Source organism: Rhinoderma darwinii (assembly GCF_050947455.1).
Source record: "Rhinoderma darwinii isolate aRhiDar2 chromosome 1 unlocalized genomic scaffold, aRhiDar2.hap1 SUPER_1_unloc_5, whole genome shotgun sequence".
NCBI classification, from domain to species: domain Eukaryota; kingdom Metazoa; phylum Chordata; class Amphibia; order Anura; family Rhinodermatidae; genus Rhinoderma; species Rhinoderma darwinii.
In genome coordinates this window covers 1-19654 of record NW_027461669.1, presented here as the reverse complement: position 1 = coordinate 19654, position 19654 = coordinate 1, and the positions used below count along the sequence as shown (strand labels likewise).

At 41.6% G+C, this 19654-nt stretch overlaps 87 pseudogenes; all 87 read right to left on the bottom strand.

Annotated features, from left to right (window-relative positions):
* Positions 1–53: 53 nt before the first annotated feature.
* On the bottom strand, positions 54–172 carry LOC142673437 (5S ribosomal RNA; annotated as a pseudogene).
* A 67-nt stretch (positions 173–239) lies between these two features.
* Positions 240–358, bottom strand: LOC142673540 (5S ribosomal RNA; annotated as a pseudogene).
* A 67-nt stretch (positions 359–425) lies between these two features.
* On the bottom strand, positions 426–544 carry LOC142674074 (5S ribosomal RNA; annotated as a pseudogene).
* A 67-nt stretch (positions 545–611) lies between these two features.
* On the bottom strand, positions 612–730 carry LOC142673280 (5S ribosomal RNA; annotated as a pseudogene).
* A 67-nt stretch (positions 731–797) lies between these two features.
* LOC142673647 (5S ribosomal RNA) lies at positions 798–916 on the bottom strand (annotated as a pseudogene).
* Positions 917–983: 67 nt separating this feature from the next.
* On the bottom strand, positions 984–1102 carry LOC142673282 (5S ribosomal RNA; annotated as a pseudogene).
* Positions 1103–1169: 67 nt separating this feature from the next.
* On the bottom strand, positions 1170–1288 carry LOC142674448 (5S ribosomal RNA; annotated as a pseudogene).
* A 67-nt stretch (positions 1289–1355) lies between these two features.
* Positions 1356–1474, bottom strand: LOC142674456 (5S ribosomal RNA; annotated as a pseudogene).
* Positions 1475–1541: 67 nt separating this feature from the next.
* Positions 1542–1660, bottom strand: LOC142673787 (5S ribosomal RNA; annotated as a pseudogene).
* A 253-nt stretch (positions 1661–1913) lies between these two features.
* LOC142673650 (5S ribosomal RNA) lies at positions 1914–2032 on the bottom strand (annotated as a pseudogene).
* Positions 2033–2285: 253 nt separating this feature from the next.
* On the bottom strand, positions 2286–2404 carry LOC142673421 (5S ribosomal RNA; annotated as a pseudogene).
* A 67-nt stretch (positions 2405–2471) lies between these two features.
* LOC142673877 (5S ribosomal RNA) lies at positions 2472–2590 on the bottom strand (annotated as a pseudogene).
* Positions 2591–2657: 67 nt separating this feature from the next.
* LOC142673777 (5S ribosomal RNA) lies at positions 2658–2776 on the bottom strand (annotated as a pseudogene).
* Positions 2777–2843: 67 nt separating this feature from the next.
* Positions 2844–2962, bottom strand: LOC142674073 (5S ribosomal RNA; annotated as a pseudogene).
* A 67-nt stretch (positions 2963–3029) lies between these two features.
* LOC142673646 (5S ribosomal RNA) lies at positions 3030–3148 on the bottom strand (annotated as a pseudogene).
* A 67-nt stretch (positions 3149–3215) lies between these two features.
* Positions 3216–3334, bottom strand: LOC142673270 (5S ribosomal RNA; annotated as a pseudogene).
* A 67-nt stretch (positions 3335–3401) lies between these two features.
* On the bottom strand, positions 3402–3520 carry LOC142674630 (5S ribosomal RNA; annotated as a pseudogene).
* A 67-nt stretch (positions 3521–3587) lies between these two features.
* Positions 3588–3706, bottom strand: LOC142673345 (5S ribosomal RNA; annotated as a pseudogene).
* Positions 3707–3773: 67 nt separating this feature from the next.
* Positions 3774–3892, bottom strand: LOC142673289 (5S ribosomal RNA; annotated as a pseudogene).
* Positions 3893–3959: 67 nt separating this feature from the next.
* On the bottom strand, positions 3960–4078 carry LOC142673589 (5S ribosomal RNA; annotated as a pseudogene).
* A 67-nt stretch (positions 4079–4145) lies between these two features.
* On the bottom strand, positions 4146–4264 carry LOC142674615 (5S ribosomal RNA; annotated as a pseudogene).
* A 439-nt stretch (positions 4265–4703) lies between these two features.
* Positions 4704–4822, bottom strand: LOC142673276 (5S ribosomal RNA; annotated as a pseudogene).
* Positions 4823–4889: 67 nt separating this feature from the next.
* LOC142673204 (5S ribosomal RNA) lies at positions 4890–5008 on the bottom strand (annotated as a pseudogene).
* Positions 5009–5075: 67 nt separating this feature from the next.
* On the bottom strand, positions 5076–5194 carry LOC142673405 (5S ribosomal RNA; annotated as a pseudogene).
* Positions 5195–5261: 67 nt separating this feature from the next.
* LOC142673697 (5S ribosomal RNA) lies at positions 5262–5380 on the bottom strand (annotated as a pseudogene).
* A 67-nt stretch (positions 5381–5447) lies between these two features.
* On the bottom strand, positions 5448–5566 carry LOC142673703 (5S ribosomal RNA; annotated as a pseudogene).
* A 67-nt stretch (positions 5567–5633) lies between these two features.
* On the bottom strand, positions 5634–5752 carry LOC142674035 (5S ribosomal RNA; annotated as a pseudogene).
* A 67-nt stretch (positions 5753–5819) lies between these two features.
* On the bottom strand, positions 5820–5938 carry LOC142673897 (5S ribosomal RNA; annotated as a pseudogene).
* Positions 5939–6191: 253 nt separating this feature from the next.
* LOC142673275 (5S ribosomal RNA) lies at positions 6192–6310 on the bottom strand (annotated as a pseudogene).
* Positions 6311–6377: 67 nt separating this feature from the next.
* On the bottom strand, positions 6378–6496 carry LOC142674632 (5S ribosomal RNA; annotated as a pseudogene).
* Positions 6497–6563: 67 nt separating this feature from the next.
* LOC142674376 (5S ribosomal RNA) lies at positions 6564–6682 on the bottom strand (annotated as a pseudogene).
* Positions 6683–6749: 67 nt separating this feature from the next.
* LOC142673637 (5S ribosomal RNA) lies at positions 6750–6868 on the bottom strand (annotated as a pseudogene).
* A 67-nt stretch (positions 6869–6935) lies between these two features.
* LOC142673565 (5S ribosomal RNA) lies at positions 6936–7054 on the bottom strand (annotated as a pseudogene).
* Positions 7055–7121: 67 nt separating this feature from the next.
* LOC142673422 (5S ribosomal RNA) lies at positions 7122–7240 on the bottom strand (annotated as a pseudogene).
* A 67-nt stretch (positions 7241–7307) lies between these two features.
* LOC142673588 (5S ribosomal RNA) lies at positions 7308–7426 on the bottom strand (annotated as a pseudogene).
* Positions 7427–7493: 67 nt separating this feature from the next.
* LOC142674595 (5S ribosomal RNA) lies at positions 7494–7612 on the bottom strand (annotated as a pseudogene).
* Positions 7613–7679: 67 nt separating this feature from the next.
* On the bottom strand, positions 7680–7798 carry LOC142674597 (5S ribosomal RNA; annotated as a pseudogene).
* Positions 7799–7865: 67 nt separating this feature from the next.
* LOC142674596 (5S ribosomal RNA) lies at positions 7866–7984 on the bottom strand (annotated as a pseudogene).
* A 67-nt stretch (positions 7985–8051) lies between these two features.
* Positions 8052–8170, bottom strand: LOC142673203 (5S ribosomal RNA; annotated as a pseudogene).
* Positions 8171–8237: 67 nt separating this feature from the next.
* Positions 8238–8356, bottom strand: LOC142674059 (5S ribosomal RNA; annotated as a pseudogene).
* Positions 8357–8423: 67 nt separating this feature from the next.
* On the bottom strand, positions 8424–8542 carry LOC142673202 (5S ribosomal RNA; annotated as a pseudogene).
* A 67-nt stretch (positions 8543–8609) lies between these two features.
* LOC142673874 (5S ribosomal RNA) lies at positions 8610–8728 on the bottom strand (annotated as a pseudogene).
* A 91-nt stretch (positions 8729–8819) lies between these two features.
* Positions 8820–8938, bottom strand: LOC142673702 (5S ribosomal RNA; annotated as a pseudogene).
* A 67-nt stretch (positions 8939–9005) lies between these two features.
* LOC142673664 (5S ribosomal RNA) lies at positions 9006–9124 on the bottom strand (annotated as a pseudogene).
* Positions 9125–9377: 253 nt separating this feature from the next.
* Positions 9378–9496, bottom strand: LOC142673625 (5S ribosomal RNA; annotated as a pseudogene).
* Positions 9497–9563: 67 nt separating this feature from the next.
* On the bottom strand, positions 9564–9682 carry LOC142674532 (5S ribosomal RNA; annotated as a pseudogene).
* Positions 9683–9749: 67 nt separating this feature from the next.
* LOC142673381 (5S ribosomal RNA) lies at positions 9750–9868 on the bottom strand (annotated as a pseudogene).
* A 68-nt stretch (positions 9869–9936) lies between these two features.
* Positions 9937–10055, bottom strand: LOC142673258 (5S ribosomal RNA; annotated as a pseudogene).
* Positions 10056–10122: 67 nt separating this feature from the next.
* Positions 10123–10241, bottom strand: LOC142674148 (5S ribosomal RNA; annotated as a pseudogene).
* A 67-nt stretch (positions 10242–10308) lies between these two features.
* On the bottom strand, positions 10309–10427 carry LOC142673613 (5S ribosomal RNA; annotated as a pseudogene).
* Positions 10428–10494: 67 nt separating this feature from the next.
* Positions 10495–10613, bottom strand: LOC142674521 (5S ribosomal RNA; annotated as a pseudogene).
* A 71-nt stretch (positions 10614–10684) lies between these two features.
* On the bottom strand, positions 10685–10803 carry LOC142673260 (5S ribosomal RNA; annotated as a pseudogene).
* A 67-nt stretch (positions 10804–10870) lies between these two features.
* Positions 10871–10989, bottom strand: LOC142673944 (5S ribosomal RNA; annotated as a pseudogene).
* Positions 10990–11056: 67 nt separating this feature from the next.
* Positions 11057–11175, bottom strand: LOC142674656 (5S ribosomal RNA; annotated as a pseudogene).
* A 67-nt stretch (positions 11176–11242) lies between these two features.
* On the bottom strand, positions 11243–11361 carry LOC142674180 (5S ribosomal RNA; annotated as a pseudogene).
* Positions 11362–11428: 67 nt separating this feature from the next.
* Positions 11429–11547, bottom strand: LOC142673177 (5S ribosomal RNA; annotated as a pseudogene).
* Positions 11548–11614: 67 nt separating this feature from the next.
* LOC142674305 (5S ribosomal RNA) lies at positions 11615–11733 on the bottom strand (annotated as a pseudogene).
* A 256-nt stretch (positions 11734–11989) lies between these two features.
* Positions 11990–12108, bottom strand: LOC142673201 (5S ribosomal RNA; annotated as a pseudogene).
* A 67-nt stretch (positions 12109–12175) lies between these two features.
* On the bottom strand, positions 12176–12294 carry LOC142674226 (5S ribosomal RNA; annotated as a pseudogene).
* Positions 12295–12361: 67 nt separating this feature from the next.
* LOC142674633 (5S ribosomal RNA) lies at positions 12362–12480 on the bottom strand (annotated as a pseudogene).
* A 67-nt stretch (positions 12481–12547) lies between these two features.
* Positions 12548–12666, bottom strand: LOC142673636 (5S ribosomal RNA; annotated as a pseudogene).
* A 67-nt stretch (positions 12667–12733) lies between these two features.
* Positions 12734–12852, bottom strand: LOC142673962 (5S ribosomal RNA; annotated as a pseudogene).
* Positions 12853–12919: 67 nt separating this feature from the next.
* LOC142674594 (5S ribosomal RNA) lies at positions 12920–13038 on the bottom strand (annotated as a pseudogene).
* Positions 13039–13105: 67 nt separating this feature from the next.
* On the bottom strand, positions 13106–13224 carry LOC142674231 (5S ribosomal RNA; annotated as a pseudogene).
* A 67-nt stretch (positions 13225–13291) lies between these two features.
* On the bottom strand, positions 13292–13410 carry LOC142673998 (5S ribosomal RNA; annotated as a pseudogene).
* Positions 13411–13663: 253 nt separating this feature from the next.
* On the bottom strand, positions 13664–13782 carry LOC142673314 (5S ribosomal RNA; annotated as a pseudogene).
* Positions 13783–13849: 67 nt separating this feature from the next.
* Positions 13850–13968, bottom strand: LOC142673600 (5S ribosomal RNA; annotated as a pseudogene).
* Positions 13969–14222: 254 nt separating this feature from the next.
* On the bottom strand, positions 14223–14341 carry LOC142673795 (5S ribosomal RNA; annotated as a pseudogene).
* A 439-nt stretch (positions 14342–14780) lies between these two features.
* On the bottom strand, positions 14781–14899 carry LOC142674375 (5S ribosomal RNA; annotated as a pseudogene).
* Positions 14900–14966: 67 nt separating this feature from the next.
* LOC142674560 (5S ribosomal RNA) lies at positions 14967–15085 on the bottom strand (annotated as a pseudogene).
* A 67-nt stretch (positions 15086–15152) lies between these two features.
* LOC142674084 (5S ribosomal RNA) lies at positions 15153–15271 on the bottom strand (annotated as a pseudogene).
* Positions 15272–15338: 67 nt separating this feature from the next.
* Positions 15339–15457, bottom strand: LOC142674181 (5S ribosomal RNA; annotated as a pseudogene).
* Positions 15458–15524: 67 nt separating this feature from the next.
* Positions 15525–15643, bottom strand: LOC142674489 (5S ribosomal RNA; annotated as a pseudogene).
* A 67-nt stretch (positions 15644–15710) lies between these two features.
* Positions 15711–15829, bottom strand: LOC142673587 (5S ribosomal RNA; annotated as a pseudogene).
* Positions 15830–15896: 67 nt separating this feature from the next.
* On the bottom strand, positions 15897–16015 carry LOC142673807 (5S ribosomal RNA; annotated as a pseudogene).
* A 67-nt stretch (positions 16016–16082) lies between these two features.
* On the bottom strand, positions 16083–16201 carry LOC142674508 (5S ribosomal RNA; annotated as a pseudogene).
* Positions 16202–16268: 67 nt separating this feature from the next.
* LOC142673311 (5S ribosomal RNA) lies at positions 16269–16387 on the bottom strand (annotated as a pseudogene).
* Positions 16388–16454: 67 nt separating this feature from the next.
* Positions 16455–16573, bottom strand: LOC142674070 (5S ribosomal RNA; annotated as a pseudogene).
* A 67-nt stretch (positions 16574–16640) lies between these two features.
* On the bottom strand, positions 16641–16759 carry LOC142674482 (5S ribosomal RNA; annotated as a pseudogene).
* A 67-nt stretch (positions 16760–16826) lies between these two features.
* Positions 16827–16945, bottom strand: LOC142673277 (5S ribosomal RNA; annotated as a pseudogene).
* A 625-nt stretch (positions 16946–17570) lies between these two features.
* On the bottom strand, positions 17571–17689 carry LOC142674079 (5S ribosomal RNA; annotated as a pseudogene).
* A 253-nt stretch (positions 17690–17942) lies between these two features.
* LOC142673991 (5S ribosomal RNA) lies at positions 17943–18061 on the bottom strand (annotated as a pseudogene).
* A 67-nt stretch (positions 18062–18128) lies between these two features.
* LOC142673997 (5S ribosomal RNA) lies at positions 18129–18247 on the bottom strand (annotated as a pseudogene).
* A 256-nt stretch (positions 18248–18503) lies between these two features.
* LOC142673981 (5S ribosomal RNA) lies at positions 18504–18622 on the bottom strand (annotated as a pseudogene).
* Positions 18623–18689: 67 nt separating this feature from the next.
* LOC142673200 (5S ribosomal RNA) lies at positions 18690–18808 on the bottom strand (annotated as a pseudogene).
* Positions 18809–18875: 67 nt separating this feature from the next.
* LOC142673881 (5S ribosomal RNA) lies at positions 18876–18994 on the bottom strand (annotated as a pseudogene).
* Positions 18995–19061: 67 nt separating this feature from the next.
* On the bottom strand, positions 19062–19181 carry LOC142673951 (5S ribosomal RNA; annotated as a pseudogene).
* Between the last annotated feature and the right edge of the window lie 473 nt (positions 19182–19654).

The following is a 19654-nucleotide window of genomic DNA, read 5'->3' as shown; positions in this document are numbered from 1 at the left end:
TCCATAGTCCTTTTTAATCGATTGTCAAACAAAATCTAAACGACATAATAAAAAGGCAACCGCACCACGGATTCCCAGACAGCCTCCCACACTGGTACTAGCGAGGCCTTAAGCTGTGTAACTTCTGCGATCTGACGAGAGCAGGCACATTCAGCTTAGAATGGCCATTGACGTTAAATGCTTTAATCCATAGTCCTATTTAATCTATTGTGAAACAAAATCTAAACGACATAATAAAAAGTCAACCGCACCACGGATTCCCAGACAGTCTCCCACACTGGTACTAGCAAGGCCTTAAGCTGTGTAACTTCTGCGATCTGACGAGAGCAGGCACATTCAGCTTAGAATGGCCTTTGACATTAAATGCTTTAATCCATAGTCCTTTTTAATCGATTGTGAAACAAAATCTAAACGACATAATAAAAATTCAACCGCACCACGGATTCCCAGACAGTCTCCCACACTGGTACTAGCGAGGCCTTAAGCTGTGTAACTTCTGCAATCTGACGAAAGCAGGCACATTCAGCTTAGAATGGCCATTGACATTAAATGCTTTAATCCATAGTCCTTTTTAATCGATTGTGAAACAAAATCTAAACGACATAATAAAAAGTCAACCGCTCCACGGATTCCCAGACAGTCTCCCACACTGGTACTAGTGAGGCCTTAAGCTGTGTAACTTCTGCGATCTGACGAGAGCAGGCACATTCAGCTTAGAATGGCCATTGACATTAAATGCTTTAATCCATAGTCCTTTTTAATCGATTGTGAAACAAAATCTAAACGACATAATAAAAAGTCAACCGCACCACGGATTCCCAGACAGTCTCCCACACTGGTACTAGCGAGGCATTAAGCTGTGTAACTTCTGCGATCTGACGAGAGCAGGGACATTCAGCTTAGAATGGCCATTGACATTAAATGCTGTAATCCATAGTCCTTTTTAATCGATTGTGAAACAAAATCTAAACGACATAATAAAAATTCAACAGCACCACGGATTCCCAGACAGTCTCCCACACTGGTACTAGCGAGGCCTTAAGCTGTGTAACTTCTGCGATCTGACGAGAGCAGGCACATTCAGCTTAGAATGGCCATTGACGTTAAATGATTTAATCCATAGTCCTATTTAATCTATTGTGAAACAAAATCTAAACGGCATAATAAAAAGTAAACAGCACCACGGATTCCCAGACAGTCTCCAACACTGGTACTAGCGAGGCCTTAAGCTGTGTAACTTCTGCGATCTGACGAGAGCAGGCACATTCAGCTTAGAATGGCCATTGACGTTAAATGCTTTAATCCATAGTCCTATTTAATCTATTGTGAAACAAAATCTAAACGACATAATAAAAAGTCAACCGCACCACGGATTCCCAGACAGTCTCCCACACTGGTACTAGCGAGGCCTTAAGCTGTGTAACTTCTGCGATCTGACGAGAGCAGGCACATTCAGCTTAGAATGGCCATTAACATTAAAAGCCTTAATCCATAGTCCTATTTAATCTATTGTGAAACAAAATCTAAACAACATAATAAAAAGTCAACCGTACCACGGATTCCCAGACAGTCTCCCACACTGGTACTAGCGAGGCCTTAAGCTGTGTAACTTCTGCGATCTGACGAGAGCAGGGACATTTAGCTTAGAATGGCCATTGACTTTAAATGCTTTAATCCATAGTCCTTTTTAATCGATTGTGAAACAAAATCTAAACGACATAATAAAAAGTCAGCCACACCACGGATTCCCAGACAGTCTCCCACACTGGTACTAGCGAGGCATTAAGCTGTGTAACTTCTGCGATCTGACGAGAGCAGGCACATTCAGCTTAGAATGGCCATTGACATTAAATGCTTTAATCCATAGTCCTTTTTAATCGATTGTGAAACAAAATCTAAACGACATAATAAAAAGTCAACCGCACCACGGATTCCCAGACAGTCTCCCACACTGGTACTAGCGAGGCCTTAAGCTGTGTAACTTCTGCGATCTGACGAGAGCAGGCACATTCAGCTTAGAATGGCCATTGACATTAAATGCTTTAATCCATAGTCCTTTTTAATCGATTGTGAAACAAAATCTAAACGACATAATAAAAAGTCAGCCGCACCACGGATTCCCAGACTGTCTCTCACACTGGTACTAGTGAGGCTTTAAGCTGTGTAACTTCTGCGATCTGACGAGAGCAGGCACATTCAGCTTAGAATGGCCATTGACATTAAAAGCTTTAATCCATAGTCCTTTTTAATCGATTGTGAAACAAAATCTAAACGACATAATAAAAATTCAACCGCACCACGGATTCCCAGACAGTCTCCCACACTGGTACTAGCGAGGCCTTAAGCTGTGTAACTTCTGCGATCTAACGAGAGCAGGGACTTTCAGCTTAGAATGGCCATTGACATTAAATGCTTTAATCCATAGTCCTTTTTAATCGATTGTGAAACAAAATCTAAACGACATAATAAAAATTCAACCGCACCACGGATTCCCAGACAGTCGCCCACACTGGTACTAGCGAGGCCTTAAGCTGTGTAACTTCTGCGATCTGACGAGAGCAGGCACATTCAGCTTAGAATGGACATTGACATTAAATGCTTTAATCCATAGTCCTTTTTAATCGATTGTGAAACAAAATCTAAACAACATAATAAAAAGTCAACCGCACCACGGATTCCCAGACAGTCTCCCACACTGGTACTAGCGAGGCCTTAGGCTGTGTAACTTCTGCGATCTGACGAGAGCAGGCACATTCAGCTTAGAATGGCCTTTGACGTTAAATGCTTTAATCCATAGTCCTTTTTAATCGATTGTGAAACAAAATCTAAACGACATAATAAAAATTCAACCGCACCACGGATTCCCAGACAGTCTCCCACACTGGTACTAGCGAGGCCTTAAGCTGTGTAACTTCTGCAATCTGACGAAAGCAGGCACATTCAGCTTAGAATGGCCATTGACATTAAATGCTTTAATCCATAGTCCTTTTTAATCGATTGTGAAACAAAATCTAAACGACATAATAAAAAGTCAACCGCACCACGGATTCCCAGACAGTCTCCCACACTGGTACTAGCGAGGCATTAAGCTGTGTAACTTCTGCGATCTGACGAGAGCAGGGACATTCAGCTTAGAATGGCCATTGACATTAAATGCTGTAATCCATAGTCCTTTTTAATCGATTGTGAAACAAAATCTAAACGACATAATAAAAATTCAACAGCACCACGGATTCCCAGACAGTCTCCCACACTGGTACTAGCGAGGCCTTAAGCTGTGTAACTTCTGCGATCTGACGAGAGCAGGCACATTCAGCTTAGAATGGCCATTGACGTTAAATGATTTAATCCATAGTCCTATTTAATCTATTGTGAAACAAAATCTAAACGGCATAATAAAAAGTCAACCGCACCACGGATTCCCAGACAGTCTACCACACTGGTACTAGCGAGGCCTTAAGCTGTGTAACTTCTGCGATCTGACGAGAGCAGGCACATTCAGCTTAGAATGGCCATTGACAATAAATGCTTTAATCCATAGTCCTATTTAATCTATTGTGAAACAAAATCTAAACGACATAATAAAAAGTCAACCGCACCACGGATTCCCAGACAGTCTCCCACACTGGTACTAGCGAGGGCTTAAGCTGTGTAATTTCTGCGATCTGACGAGAGCAGGCACATTCAGCTTAGAATGGCCATTGACATTAAAAGCCTTAATCCATAGTCCTATTTAATCTATTGTGAAACAAAATCTAAACAACATAATAAAAAGTCAACCGTACCACGGATTCCCAGACAGTCTCCCACACTGGTACTAGCGAGGCCTTAAGCTGTGTAACTTCTGCGATCTGACGAGAGCAGGGACATTCAGCTTAGAATGGCCATTGACATTAAATGCTTTAATCCATAGTCCTTTTTAATCGATTGTGAAACAAAATCTAAACGACATAATAAAAATTCAACCGCACCACGGATTCCCAGACAGTCTCCCACACTGGTACTAGCGAGGCCTTAAGCTGTGTAACTTCTGCGTTCTGACAAGAGCAGGCACATTCAGCTTAGAATGGCCATTGACGTTAAATGCTTTAATCCATAGTCCTATTTAATCTATTGTGAAACAAAATCTAAACGACATAATAAAAAGTCAACCGCACCACGGATTCCCAGACAGTCTCCCACACTGGTACTAGCGAGGCCTTAAGCTGTGTAACTTCTGCGATCTGACGAAAGCAGGCACATTCAGCTTAGAATGGCCATTGACATTAAATACTTTAATCCATAGTCCTTTTTAATCGATTGTGAAACAAAATCTAAACGACATAATAAAAAGTGAACCGCACCACTGATTCCCAGACAGTCTCCCACACTGGTACTAGCGAGGCCTTAAGCTGTGTAACTTTTGCGATCTGACGAGAGCAGGCACATTCAGCTTAGAATGGCCATTGACATTAAATGCTTTAATCCATAGTCCTTTTTAATCGATTGTGAAACAAAATCTAAACGACATAATAAAAATTGAGCCGCACCACGGATTCCCAGACAGTCTCCCACACTGGTACTAGCGAGGCATTAAGCTGTGTAACTTCTGCGATCTGACGAGAGCAGGCACATTCAGCTTAGAATGGCCATTGACATTAAATGCTTTAATCCATAGTCCTTTTTAATCGATTGTGAAACAAAATCTAAACGACATAATAAAAAGTCAACCGCACCACGGATTCCCAGACAGTCTCCCACACTGGTACTAGCGAGGCCTTAAGCTGTGTAACTTCTGCGTTTTGACGAGAGCAGGCACATTCAGCTTAGAATGGCCATTGACATTAAATGCTTTAATCCATAGTCCTTTTTAATCGATTGTGAAACAAAATCTAAACGACATAATAAAAATTCAACCGCACCACGGATTCCCAGACAGTCTCCCACACTGGTACTAGCGAGGCCTTAAGCTGTGTAACTTCTGCGATCTGACGAGAGCAGGCACATTCAGCTTAGAATGGCCATTGACGTTAAATGATTTAATCCATAGTCCTATTTAATCTATTGTGAAACAAAATCTAAACGACATAATAAAAAGTCAACCGCACCACGGATTCCCAGACAGTCTCCCACACTGGTACTAGCGAGGCTTTAAGCTGTGTAACTTCTGCGATCTGACGAGAGCAGGCACATTCAGCTTAGAATGGCCATTGACATTAAAAGCTTTAATCCATAGTCCTTTTTAATCGATTGTGAAACAAAATCTAAACGACATAATAAAAATTCAACCGCACCACGGATTCCCAGACAGTCTCCCACACTGGTACTAGCGAGGCCTTAAGCTGTGTAACTTCTGCGATCTGACGAGAGCACGCACATTCAGCTTAGAATGGCCATTGACATTAAATGCTTTAATCCATTGTCCTTTTTAATCGATTGTGAAACAAAATCTAAACGACATAATAAAAATTCGACCGCACCACGGATTCCCAGACAGTCTCCCACAATGGTACTAGCGAGGCCTTAAGCTGTGTAACTTCTGCGATCTGACGAGAGCAGGCACATTCAGCTTAGAATGGCCATTGACATCAAAAGCCTTAATCCATAGTCCTATTTAATCTATTGTGAAACAAAATCTAAACAACATAATAAAAAGTCAACCGCACCACGGATTCACAAACAGTCTCCCACACTGGTACTAGCGAGGCATTAAGCTGTGTAACTTCTGCGATCTGACGAGAGCAGGCACATTCAGCTTAGAATGGCCATTGACATTAAATCCTTTAATCCATAGTCCTTTTTAATCGATTGTGAAACAAAATCTAAACGACATAATAAAAAGTCAACCGCACCACGGATTCCCAGACAGTCTCCCACACTGGTACTAGCGAGGCCTTAAGCTGTGTAACTTCTGCGATCTGACGACAGCAGGGACATTCAGCTTAGAATGGCCATTGACATTAAATGCTTTAATCCATAGTCCTTTTTAATCGATTGTGAAACAAAATCTAAACGACATAATAAAAAGTCAACCGCACCACGGATTCCCAGACAGTCTCCCACACTGGTAGTAGCGAGGCGTTAAGCTGTGTAACTTCTGCGATCTAACGAGAGCAGGCACATCCAGCTTAGAATGGCCATTGACATTAAATGTTTTAATCCATAGTCCTTTTTAATCGATTGTGAAACAAAATCTAAACGACATAATAAAAAGTCAACCGCACCACGGATTCCCAGACAGTCTCCCAAACTGGTACTAGCGAGGCCTTAAGCTGTGTAACTTCTGCGATCTGACGAAAGCAGGCACATTCAGCTTAGAATGGCCATTGACATTAAATGCTTTAATCCATAGTCATTTTTAATCGATTGTGAAACAAAATCTAAACGACATAATAAAAAGTCAACCGCACCACGGATTCCCAGACAGTCTCCCACACTGGTACTAGCGAGGCCTTAAGCTGTGTAACTTCTGCGATCTGACGAGTGCAGGCACATTCAGCTTAGAATGGCCATTGACATTGAATGCTTTAATCCATAGTCCTTTTTAATCGATTGTGAAACAAAATCTAAACGACATAATAAAAAGTCAACCGCACCACGGATTCCCAGACAGTCTCCCACACTGGTACTAGCGAGGCCTTAAGCTGTGTAACTTCTGCGATCTGACGAGAGCAGGGACATTCAGCTTAGAATGGCCATTGACATTAAATGCTTTAATCCATAGTCCTTTTTAATCGATTGTGAAACAAAATCTAAACGACATAATAAAAAGTCAACCGCACCACGGATTCCCAGACAGTCTCCCACACTGGTACTAGCGAGGCCTTAAGCTGTGTAACTTCTGCGATCTGACGAGAGCAGGCACATTCAGCTTAGAATGGCCATTGACATTAAAAGCCTTAATCCATAGTCCTAATTAATCTATTGTGAAACAAAATCTAAACAACATAATAAAAAGTCAACCGCACCACGGATTCCCAGACAGTCTCCCACACTGGTACTAGCGAGGCCTTAAGCTTTGTAACTTCTGCGATCTGACGAGAGCAGGCACATTCAGCTTAGAATGGCCACTGACATTAAATGCTTTAATCCAAAGTCCTTTTTAATCGATTGTGAAACAAAATCTAAACGACATAATAAAAAGTCAACCGCACCACGGATTCCCAGACAGTCTCCCACACTGGTACTAGCGAGGACTTAAGCTGTGTAACTTCTGCGATCTGACGAGAGCAGGGACATTCAGCTTAGAATGGCCATTGACATTAAATGCTTTAATCCATAGTCCTTTTTAATCGATTGTGAAACAAAATCTAAACGACATAATAAAAATTCAACCGCACCACGGATTCCCAGACAGTCTCCCACACTGGTACTAGCGAGGCCTTAAGCTGTGTAACTTCTGCGTTCTGACAAGAGCAGGCACATTCAGCTTAGAATGGCCATTGACGTTAAATGCTTTAATCCATAGTCCTATTTAATCTATTGTGAAACAAAATCTAAACGAGATAATAAAAGGTCAACCGCACCACGGATTCCCAGACAGTCTCCCACACTGGTACTAGCGAGGCCTTAAGCTGTGTAACTTCTGCGATCTGACGAGAGCAGGCACATTCAGCTTAGAATGGCCATGGACATTAAAAGCCTTAATCCATAGTCCTTTTTAATCTATTGTGAAACAAAATCTAAACAACATAATAAAAAGTCAACCGTACCACGGATTCCCAGACAGTCTCCCACACTGGTACTAGCGAGGCCTTAAGCTGTGTAACTTCTGCGATCTGACGAGAGCAGGCACATTCAGCTTAGAATGGCCATTGACATTAAAAGCCTTAATCCATAGTCCTATTTAATCTATTGTGAAACAAAATCTAAACAACATAATAAAAAGTCAACCGTACCACGGATTCCCAGACAGTCTCCCACACTGGTACTAGCGAGGCCTTAAGCTGTGTAACTTCTGCGATCTGACGAGAGCAGGCACATTCAGCTTAGAATGGCCATTGACATTAAATGCTTTAATCCATAGTCCTTTTTAATCGATTGTGAAACAAAATCTAAACGACATAATAAAAATTCAACCGCACCACGGATTCCCAGACAGTCTCCCACACTGGTACTAGCGAGGCCTTAAGCTGTGTAACTTCTGCGATCTGACGAGAGCAGGCACATTCAGCTTAGAATGGCCATTGACGTTAAATGATTTAATCCATAGTCCTATTTAATCTATTGTGAAACAAAATCTAAACGACATAATAAAAAGTCAACCGCATCACGGATTCCCAGACAGTCTCCCACACTGGTACTAGCGAGGCTTTAAGCTGTGTAACTTCTGCGATCTGACGAGAGCAGGCACATTCAGCTTAGAATGGCCATTGACATTAAAAGCTTTAATCCATAGTCCTTTTTAATCGATTGTGAAACAAAATCTAAACGACATAATAAAAATTCAACCGCACCACGGATTCCCAGACAGTCTCCCACACTGGTACTAGCGAGGCCTTAAGCTGTGTAACTTCTGCGATCTGACGAGAGCAGGCACATTCAGCTTAGAATGGCCATTGACATTAAATGCTTTAATCCATAGTCCTTTTTAATCGATTGTGAAACAAAATCTAAACGACATAATAAAAAGTCAACCGCACCATGGATTCCCAGACAGTCTCCCACACTGGTACTAGCGAGGCCTTAACCTGTGTAACTTCTGCGATCTGACGAGAGCAGGGACATTCAGCTTAGAATGGCCATTGACATTCAGCTTAGAATGGCCATTGACATTAAATGCTTTAATCCATAGTCCTTTTTAATCGATTGTGAAACAAAATCTAAACGACATAATAAAAATTCGACCGCACCACGGATTCCCAGACAGTCTCCCACAATGGTACTAGCGAGGCCTTAAGCTGTGTAACTTCTGCGATCTGACGAGAGCAGGCACATTCAGCTTAGAATGGCCATTGACGTTAAATGCTTTAATCCATAGTCCTATTAAATCTATTGTGAAACAAAATCTAAACGACATAAAAAAAAGTCAACCGCACCACGGATTCCCAGACAGTCTCCCACACTGGTACTATCGAGGCGTTAAGCTGTGTAACTTCTGCGATCTAACGAGAGCAGGCACATCCAGCTTAGAATGGCCATTGACATTAAAGGCTTTAATCCATAGTCCTTTTTAATCGATTGTGAAACAAAATCTAAACGACATAATAAAAAGTCAACCGCACCACGGATTCCCAGACAGTCTCCCACACTGGTACTATCGAGGGGTTAAGCTGTGTAACTTCTGCGATCTAACGAGAGCAGGCACATCCAGCTTAGAATGGCCATTGACATTAAAGGCTTTAATCCATAGTCCTTTTTAATCGATTGTGAAACAAAATCTAAACGACATAATAAAAAGTCAACCGCACCACGGATTCCCAGACAGTCTCCCACACTGGTACTAGCGAGGCCTTAAGCTGTGTAACTTCTGCGATCTGACGAGAGCAGGCACATTCAGCTTAGAATGGCCATTGACATTAAATGCTTTAATCCATAGTCCTTTTTAATCGATTGTGAAACAAAATCTAAACGACATAATAAAAATTCAACCGCACCACGGATTCCCAGACAGTCTCCCACACTGGTACTAGCGAGGCCTTAAGCTGTGTAACTTCTGCGTTCTGACGAGAGCAGGCACATTCAGCTTAGAATGGCCATTGACGTTAAATGCTTTAATCCATAGTCCTATTTAATCTATTGTGAAACAAAATCTAAACGACATAATAAAAAGTCAACTTCACCACGGATTCCCAGACAGTCTCCCACACTGGTACTAGCGAGGCCTTAAGCTGTGTAACTTCTGCGATCTGACGAGAGCAGGCACATTCAGCTTAGAATGGCCATTGACATTAAATGCTTTAATCCATAGTCCTTTTTAATCGATTGTGAAACAAAATCTAAACGACATAATAAAAAGGTCAACCGCACCACGGATTCCCAGACAGTCTCCCACACTGGTACTAAGGAGGCCTTAAGCTGTGTAACTTCTGCGATCTGACGAGAGCAGGGACATTCAGCTTAGAATGGCCATTGACATTAAAGGCTTTAATCCATAGTCCTTTTTAATCGATTGTGAAACAAAATCTAAACGACATAATAAAAATTCAACCGCACCACGGATTCCCAGACAGTCTCCCACACTGGTACTAGCGAGGCCTTAAGCTGTGTAACTTCTGCATTCTGACCAGAGCAGGCACATTCAGCTTAGAATGGCCATTGACGTTAAATGCTTTAATCCATAGTCCTATTTAATCTATTGTGAAACAAAATCTAAACGACATAATAAAAAGTCAACCGCACCACGGATTCCCAGACAGTCTCCCACACTGGTACTAGCGAGGCCTTAAGCTGTGTAACTTCTGCGATCTGACGAGAGCAGGCACATTCAGCTTAGAATGGCCATTGACATTAAATGCTTTAATCCATAGTACTTTTTAATCGATTGTGAAACAAAATCTAAACGACATAATAAAAAGTCAACCGCACCACGGATTCCCAGACAGTCTCCCACACTGGTACTAGCGAGGCCTTAAGCTGTGTAACTTCTGCGATCTGACGAGAGCAAGCACATTCAGCTTAGAATGGCCATTGACATCAAAAAAATGCTTTAATCCATAGTCCTTTTTAATCGATTGTGAAACAAAATCTAAACGACATAATAAAAAGTCAACCGCACCACGGATTCCCAGACAGTCTCCCACACTGGTACTACCGAGGCCTTAAGCTGTGTAACTTCTGCGATCTGACGAGAGCAGGCACATTCAGCTTAGAATGAACATTGACATTAAAAGCCTTAATCCATAGTCCTATTTAATCTATTGTGAAACAAAATCTAAACAACATAATAAAAAGTCAACCGCACCACGGAATCCCAGACAGTCTCCCACACTGGTACTAGCGAGGCCTTAAGCTGTGTAACTTCTGCGTTCTGACCAGAGCAGGCACATTCAGCTTAGAATGGCCATTGACGTTAAATGCTTTAATCCATAGTCCTATTTAATCTATTGTGAAACAAAATCTAAACGACATAATAAAAAGTCAACCGCACCACGGATTCCCAGACAGTCTCCCACACTTGTACTAGCGAGGCCTTAAGCTGTGTAACTTCTGCGATCTGACGAGAGCAGGCACATTCAGCTTAGAATGGCCATTGACATTAAATGCTTTAATCCATAGTACTTTTTAATCGATTGTGAAACAAAATCTAAACAACATAATAAAAAGTCAACCGCACCACGGATTCTCAGACAGTCTCCCACACTGGTACTAGCGAGGCCTTAAGCTGTGTAACTTCTGCGATTTGACGAGAGCAGGCACATTCAGCTTAGAATGGCCATTGATATTAAATGCTTTAATCCATAGTACTTTTTAATCGATTGTGAAACAAAATCTAAACGACATAATAAAAATTCAACCGCACCACGGATTCCCAGACAGTCTCCCACACTGGTACTAGCGAGGCCTTAAGCTGTGTAACTTCTGCGATCTGACGAGAGCAGGCACATTCAGCTTAGAATGGCCATTGATATTAAATGCTTTAATCCATAGTACTTTTTAATCGATTGTGAAACAAAATCTAAACGACATAATAAAAAGTCAACCGCACCACGGATTCCCAGACAGTCTCCCACACTGGTACTAGCGAGGCCTTAAGCTGTGTAACTTCTGCGATCTGACGAGAGCAGGTACATTCAGCTTAGAATGGCCATTGACATCAAAAAATGCTTTAATCCATAGTCCTTTTTAATCGATTGTGAAACAAAATCTAAACGACATAATAAAAAGTCAACCGCACCATGGATTCCCAGACAGTCTCCCACACTGGTACTAGCGAGGCCTTAAGCTGTGTAACTTCTGCAATCTGACCAGAGCAGGGACATTCTGCTTAGGATGGCCATTGACATTAAATGCTTTAATCCATAGTCCTTTTTAATCGATTGTGAAACAAAATCTAAACGACATAATAAAAATTCAACCGCACCACGGATTCCCAGACAGTCTCCCACACTGGTACTAGCGAGGCCTTAAGCTGTGTAACTTCTGCGATCTGACGAGAGCAGGCACATTCAGCTTAGAATGGCCATTGACATTAAATGCTTTAATCCATAGTCCTATTTAATCTATTGTGAAACAAAATCTAAACGACATAATAAAAAGTCAACCGCACCACGGATTCCCAGACAGTCTCTCACACTGGTACTAGCGAGGCGTTAAGCTGTGTAACTTCTGCGATCTGACGAGAGCAGGCACATTCAGCTTAGAATGGCCATTGACATTAAATGCTTTAATCCATAGTCCTTTTTAATCGATTGTGAAACAAAATCTAAACGACATAATAAAAAGTCAACCGCACCACGGATTCCCAGACAGTCTCCCACACTGGTACTAGCGAGGCCTTAAGCTGTGTAACTTTTGCGATCTGACGAGAGCAGGCACATTCAGCTTAGAATGGCCATTGACACTAAATGCTTTAATCCATAGTCCTTTTTAATCGATTGTGAAACAAAATCTAAACGACATAATAAAAATTAAACCGCACCACGGATTCCCAGACAGTCTCCCACACTGGTACTAGCGAGGCCTTAAGCTGTGTAACTTCTGCGATCTGACGAGAGCAGGCACATTCAGCTTAGAATGGCCATTGACGTTAAATGCTTTAATCCATAGTCCTATTTAATCTACTGTGAAACAAAATCTAAACGACATAATAAAAAGTCAACCGCACCACTGATTCCCAGACAGTCTCCCACACTGGTACTAGCGAGGCCTTAAGCTGTGTAACTTCTGCAATCTGACGAGAGCAGGCACATTCAGCTTAGAACGGCCATTGACACTAAATGTTTTAATCCATAGTCCTTTTTAATCGATTGTGAAACAAAATCTAAACGACATAATAAAAAGGCAACCGCACCACGGATTCCCAGACAGTCTCCCACACTGGTACTAGCGAGGCCTTAAGCTGTGTAACTTCTGCGTTCTGACGAGAGCAGGCACATTCAGCTTAGAATGGCCATTGGCGTTAAATGTTTTAATCCATAGTCCTATTTAATCTATTGTGAAACAAAATCTAAACTACATAATAAAAAGAAAACCGCACCACGGATTCCCAGACAGTCTCCCACACTGGTACTAGCGAGGCCTTAAGCTGTGCAACTTCTGCGATCTGACGAGAGCAGGGACATTCAGCTTAGAATGGCCATTGACGTTAAATGCTTTAATCCATAGTCCTATTTAATCTATTGTGAAACAAAATCTAAACGACATAATAAAAAGTCAACCGCACCACGGATTCCCAGACAGTCTCCCACACTAGTACTAGCGAGGCGTTAAGCTGTGTAACTTCTGCGATCTAACGAGAGCAGGCACATTCAGCTTAGAATGGCCATTGGCATTAAATGCTTTAATCCATAGTCCTTTTTAATCGATTGTGAAACAAAATCTAAACGACATAATAAAAAGTCAAACGCACCACGGATTCCCAGACAGTCTCCCACACTGGTACTAGCGAGGCCTTAAGCTGTGTAACTTCTGCAATCCGACGAGAGCAGGCACATTCAGCTTAGAATGGCCATTGACGTTAAATGCTTTAATCCATAGTCCTATTTAATCTATTGTGAAACAAAATCTAAACGACATTATAAAAAGTCAACTGCACCACGGATTCCCAGACAGTCTCCCACACTGGTACTAGCGAGGCGTTAAGCTGTTTAACTTCTGCGATCTAACGAGAGCAGGCACATTCAGCTTAGAATGGCCATTAACATTAAAGGCTTTAATCCATAGTCCTTTTTAATCGAAAGTGAAACAAAATCTAAACGACATAATAAAAAGTCAACCGCACCACGGATTCCCAGACAGTCTCCCACACTGGTACTAGCGAGGCCTTAAGCTGTGTAACTTCTGCGATCTGACGAGAGCAGGCACATTCAGCTTAGAATGGCCATTGACATTAAATCCTTTAATCCATAGTCCTTTTTAATCGATTGTGAAACAAAATCTAAACGACATAATAAAAAGTCAACCGCACCATGGATTCCCAGACAGTCTCCCACACTGGTACTAGCGAGGACTTAAAGCTGTGTAATTTCTGCGATCTGACGAGAGCAGGGACATTCAGCTTGGAATGGCCATTGACATTAAATGCTTTAATCCATAGTCCTTTTTAATCGATTGTGAAACAAAATCTAAACGACATAATAAAAATTCAACCGCACCACGGATTCCCAGACAGTCTCCCACACTGGTACTAGCGAGGCCTTAAGCTGTGTAACTTCTGCGATCTGACGAGGGCAGGGACTTTCAGCTTAGAATGGCCATTGACATTAAATGATTTAATCCATAGTCCTTTTTAATCGATTGTGAAACAAAATCTAAACGACATAATAAAAATTCAACCGCACCACGGATTCCCAGACAGTCTCCCACACTGGTACTAGCGAGGCGTTAAGCTGTGTAACTTCAGCGATCTAACGAGAGCAGGCACATTCAGCTTAGAATGGCCATTGACATTAAATGCTTTAATCCATAGTCCTTTTTAATCGATTGTGAAACAAAATCTAAACGACATAATAAAAAGACAACCACACCACGGATTCCCAGACAGTCTCCCACACTGGTACTAGCAAGGCCATAAGCTGTGTAACTTCTGCGATCTGACGATAGCAGGCACATTCAGCTTAGAATGGCCATTGACATTAAAAGCCTTAATCCATAGTCCTATTTAATCTATTGTGAAACAAAATCTAAACAACATAATAAAAAGTCAACCGCACCACGGATTCCCAGACAGTCTCCCACACTGGTACTAGCGAGGCCTTAAGCTGTGTAACTTCTGCGATCTGACGAGAGCAGGGACATTCAGCTTAGAATGGCCATTGACATAAAATGCTATATTCCATAGTCCTTTTTAATCGATTGTGAAACAAAATCTAAACGACATAATAAAAATTCAATCGCACCACGGATTCCCAGACAGTCTCCCACACTGGTACTAGCGAGGCCTTAAGCTGTGTAACTTCTGCGTTCTGACGAGAGCAGGCACATTCAGCTTAGAATGGCCATTGACGTTAAATGCTTTAATCTATAGTCCTATTTAATCTATTGTGAAACAAAATCTAAACGACATAATAAAAAGTCAACCGCACCACGGATTCCCAGACAGTCTCCCACACTGGTACTAGCGAGGACTTAAGCTGTGTAACTTCTGCGATCTGACGAGAGCAGGGACATTCAGCTTAGAATGGGCATTGACATTAAATGCTTTAATCCATAGTCCTTTTTAATCGATTGTGAAACAAAATCTAAACGACATAATAAAAATTCAACCACACCACGGATTCCCAGACAGTCTCCCACAATGATACTAGTGAGGCCTTAAGCTGTGTAACTTCTGCGTTCTGACGAGAGCAGGCACATTCAGCTTAGAATAGCCATTGACGTTAAATGCTTTAATCCATAGTCCTATTTAATCTATTGTGAAACAAAATCTAAACGACATAATAAAAAGTCAACCGCACCACGGATTCCCAGACAGTCTCCCACACTGGTACTAGCGAGGCCTTAAGCTGTGTAACTTCTGCGATCTGACGAGAGCAGGCACATTCAGCTTAGAATGGCAATTGACATTAAAAGCCTTAATCCATAGTCCCATTTAATCTATTGTGAAACAAAATCTAAACAACATAATAAAGAGTCAACCGCACCACGGATTCCCAGACAGTCTCCCACACTGGTACTAGCGAGGCCTTAAGCTGTGTAACTTCTGCGATCTGACGAGAGCAGGCACATTCAGCTTAGAATGGCCATTGACATTAAAAGCTTTAATCCATAGTCCTATTTAATCTATTGTGAAACAAAATCTAAACAACATAATAAAAAGTCAACCGCACCACGGATTCCCAGACAGTCTCCCACACTGGTACTAGCGAGGCCTTAAGCTGTGTAACTTCTGCGATCTGACGAGAGAAGGGACATTCAGCTTAGAATGGCCATTGACATTAAATGATTTAATCCATAGTCCTTTTTAATCTATTGTGAAACAAAATCTAAACAACATAATAAAAAGTCAACCACACCACGGATTCCCAGACAGTCTCCCACACTGGTACTAGCGAGGCCTTAAGCTGTGTAACTTCTGCGATCTGACGAGAGCAGGCACATTCAGCTTAGAATGGCCATTGACATTAAAAGCCTTAATCCATAGTCCTATTTAATCTATTGTGAAACAAAATCTAAACAACATAATAAAAAGTCAACCGCACCACGGATTCCCAGACAGTCTCCCACACTGGTACTAGCGAGGCCTTAAGCTGTGTAACTTCTGCGATCTGACGAGAGCAGGGACATTCAGCTTAGAATGGCCATTGATATTAAATGCTATAATCCATAGTCCTTTTTAATCGATTGTGAAACAAAATCTAAACGACATAATAAAAATGCAACCGCACCACGGATTCCCAGACAGTCTCCCACACTGGTACTAGCGAGGCCTTAAGCTGTGTAACTTCTGCGTTTTGACGAGAGCAGGCACATTCAGCTTAGAATGGCCATTGACGTTAAATGCTTTAATCTATAGTCCTATTTAATCTATTGTGAAACAAAATCTAAACGACATAATAAAAAGTCAACCGCACCACGGATTCCCAGACAGTCTCCCACACTAGTACTACCGAGGCCTTAAGCTGTGTAACTTCTGCGATCTGACGAGAGCATGCACATTCAGCTTAGAATGGCCATTGACATTAAATGCTTTAATCCATAGTCCTTTTTAATCGATTGTGAAACAAAATCTAAACGACATAATAAAAAGTCAACCGCACCACGGATTCCCAGACAGTCTCCCACACTGGTACTAGCGAGGCCTTAAGCTGTGTAACTTCTGTGATCTGACGAGAGCAGGCACATTCAGCTTAGAATGGCCATTGACATTAAATGATTTAATCCATAGTCCTTTTTAATCGATTGTGAAACAAAATCTAAACGACATGATAAAAATTCAACCGCACCACGGATTCCCAGACAGTCTCCCACACTGGTACTAGCGAGGCGTCAAGCTGAGTAACTTCAGCGATCTAACGAGAGCAGGCACATTCAGCTTAGAATGGCCATTGACATTAAATGCTTTAATCCATAGTCCTTTTTAATCGATTGTGAAACAAAATCTAAACGACATAATAAAAAGTCAACCGCACCACGGATTCCCAGACAGTCTCCCACACTGGTACTAGCAAGGCCATAAACTGTGTAACTTCTGCGATCTGACGATAGCAGGCACATTCAGCTTAGAATGGCCATTGACATTAAAAGCCTTAATCCATAGTCCTATTTAATCTATTGTGAAACAAAATCTAAACAACATAATAAAAAGTCAACCGCACCACGGATTCCCAGACAGTCTCCCACACTTGTACTAGCGAGGCCTTAAGCTGTGCAACTTCTGCGATCTGACGAGAGCAGGGACATTCAGCTTAGAATTGCCATTGACGTTAATTGCTTTAATCCATAGTCCTATTTAATCTATTGTGAAACAAAATCTAAACGACATAATAAAAAGTCAACTGCACCACGGATTCCCAGACAGTCTCCCACACTAGTACTAGCGAGGCGTTAAGCTGTGTAACTTCAGCGATCTAACGAGAGCAGGCACATTCAGCTTAGAATGGCCATTGACATTAAATGCGTTAATCCATAGTCCTTTTTAATCGATTGTGAAACAAAATCTAAACGACATAATAAAAAGTCAACCGCACCACGGATTCCCAGACAGTCTCCCACACTGGTACTAGCAAGGCCATAAACTGTGTAACTTCTGCGATCTGACGATAGCAGGCACATTCAGCTTAGAATGGCCATTGACATTAAAAGCCTTAATCCATAGTCCTATTTAATCTATTGTGAAACAAAATCTAAACAACATAATAAAAAGTCAACCGCACCACGGATTCCCAGACAGTCTCCCACACTTGTACTAGCGAGGCCTTAAGCTGTGCAACTTCTGCGATCTGACGAGAGCAGGGACATTCAGCTTAGAATGGCCATTGACGTTAAATGCTTTAATCCATAGTCCTATTTAATCTATTGTGAAACAAAATCTAAACGACATAATAAAAAGTCAACCGCACCACGGATTCCCAGACAGTCTCCCACACTAGTACTAGCGAGGCGTTAAGCTGTGTAACTTCTGCGATCTAACGAGAGCAGGCACATTCAGCTTAGAATGGCCATTGGCATAAAATTCGTTAATCCATAGTCCTTTTTAATCGATTGTGAAACAAAATCTAAACGACATAATAAAAAGTCAAACGCACCACGGATTCCCAGACAGTCTCCCACACTGGTACTAGCGAGGCCTTAAGCTGTGTAACTATTGCGATCTGACGAGAGCATTCACATTCAGCTTAGAATGGCCATTGACATCAAAAAATGCTTTAATCCATAGTCCTTTTTAATCGATTGTGAAACAAAATCTAAACGACATAATAAAAAGTCAACTGCACCACGGATTCCCAGACAGTCTCCCACACTGGTACTAGCGAGGCCTTAAGCTGTGTAACTTCTGCAATCTGACGAGAGCAGGGACATTAAGCTTAGAATTGCCATTGACATTAAATGTTTTAATCCATAGTCCTTTTTAATCGATTGTGAAACAAAATCTAAACGACATAATAAAAATTCAACCGCACCACGGATTCCCAGACAGTCTCCCACACTGGTACTAGCGAGGCCTTAAGCTGTGTAACTTCTGCGATCTGACGAGAGCAGGCACATTCAGCTTAGAATGGCCATTGACGTTAAATGCTTTAATCCATAGTCCTATTTAATCTATTGTGAAACAAAATCTAAACGACATAATAAAAATTCAACCGCACCACGGATTCCCAGACAGTCTCCCACACTGTTACTAGCGAGGCCTTAAGCTGTGTAACTTCTGCGATCTGACGAGAGCAGGCACATTCAGCTTAGAATGGCCATTGACATTAAATCCTTTAATCCATAGTCCTTTTTAATCGATTGTGAAACAAAATCTAAACGACATAATAAAAAGTCAACCGCACCATGGATTCCCAGACAGTCTCCCACACTGGTACTAGCGAGGCCTTAAAGCTGTGTAACTTCTGCGATCTGACGAGAGCAGGGACATTCAGCTTAGAATGGCCGTTGACATTAAATGATTTAATCCATAGTCCTTTTTAATCGATTGTGAAACAAAATCTAAACGACATAATAAAAATTCAACCGCACCACGGATTCCCACACTGGTACTAGCGAGGACTTAAGCTGTGTAACTTCTGCGATCTGACGAGAGCAGGCACATTCAGCTTAGAATGGCCATTGACATTAAATCCTTTAATCCATAGTCCTATTTAATCTATTGTGAAACAAAATCTAAACGACATAATAAAATGTCAACCGCACCACGGATTCCCAGACAGTCTCCCACACTGGCACTAGCGAGACGTTAAGCTGTGTAACTTCTGCGATCTAACGAGAGCAGGCACATTCATCTTAGAATGGCCATTGACATTAAATGCTTTAATCCATAGTCCTTTTTAATCGATTGTGAAACAAAATCTAAACAACATAATAAAAAGTCAACCGCACCACGGATTCCCAGACACTTTTTCCCACACTGGTA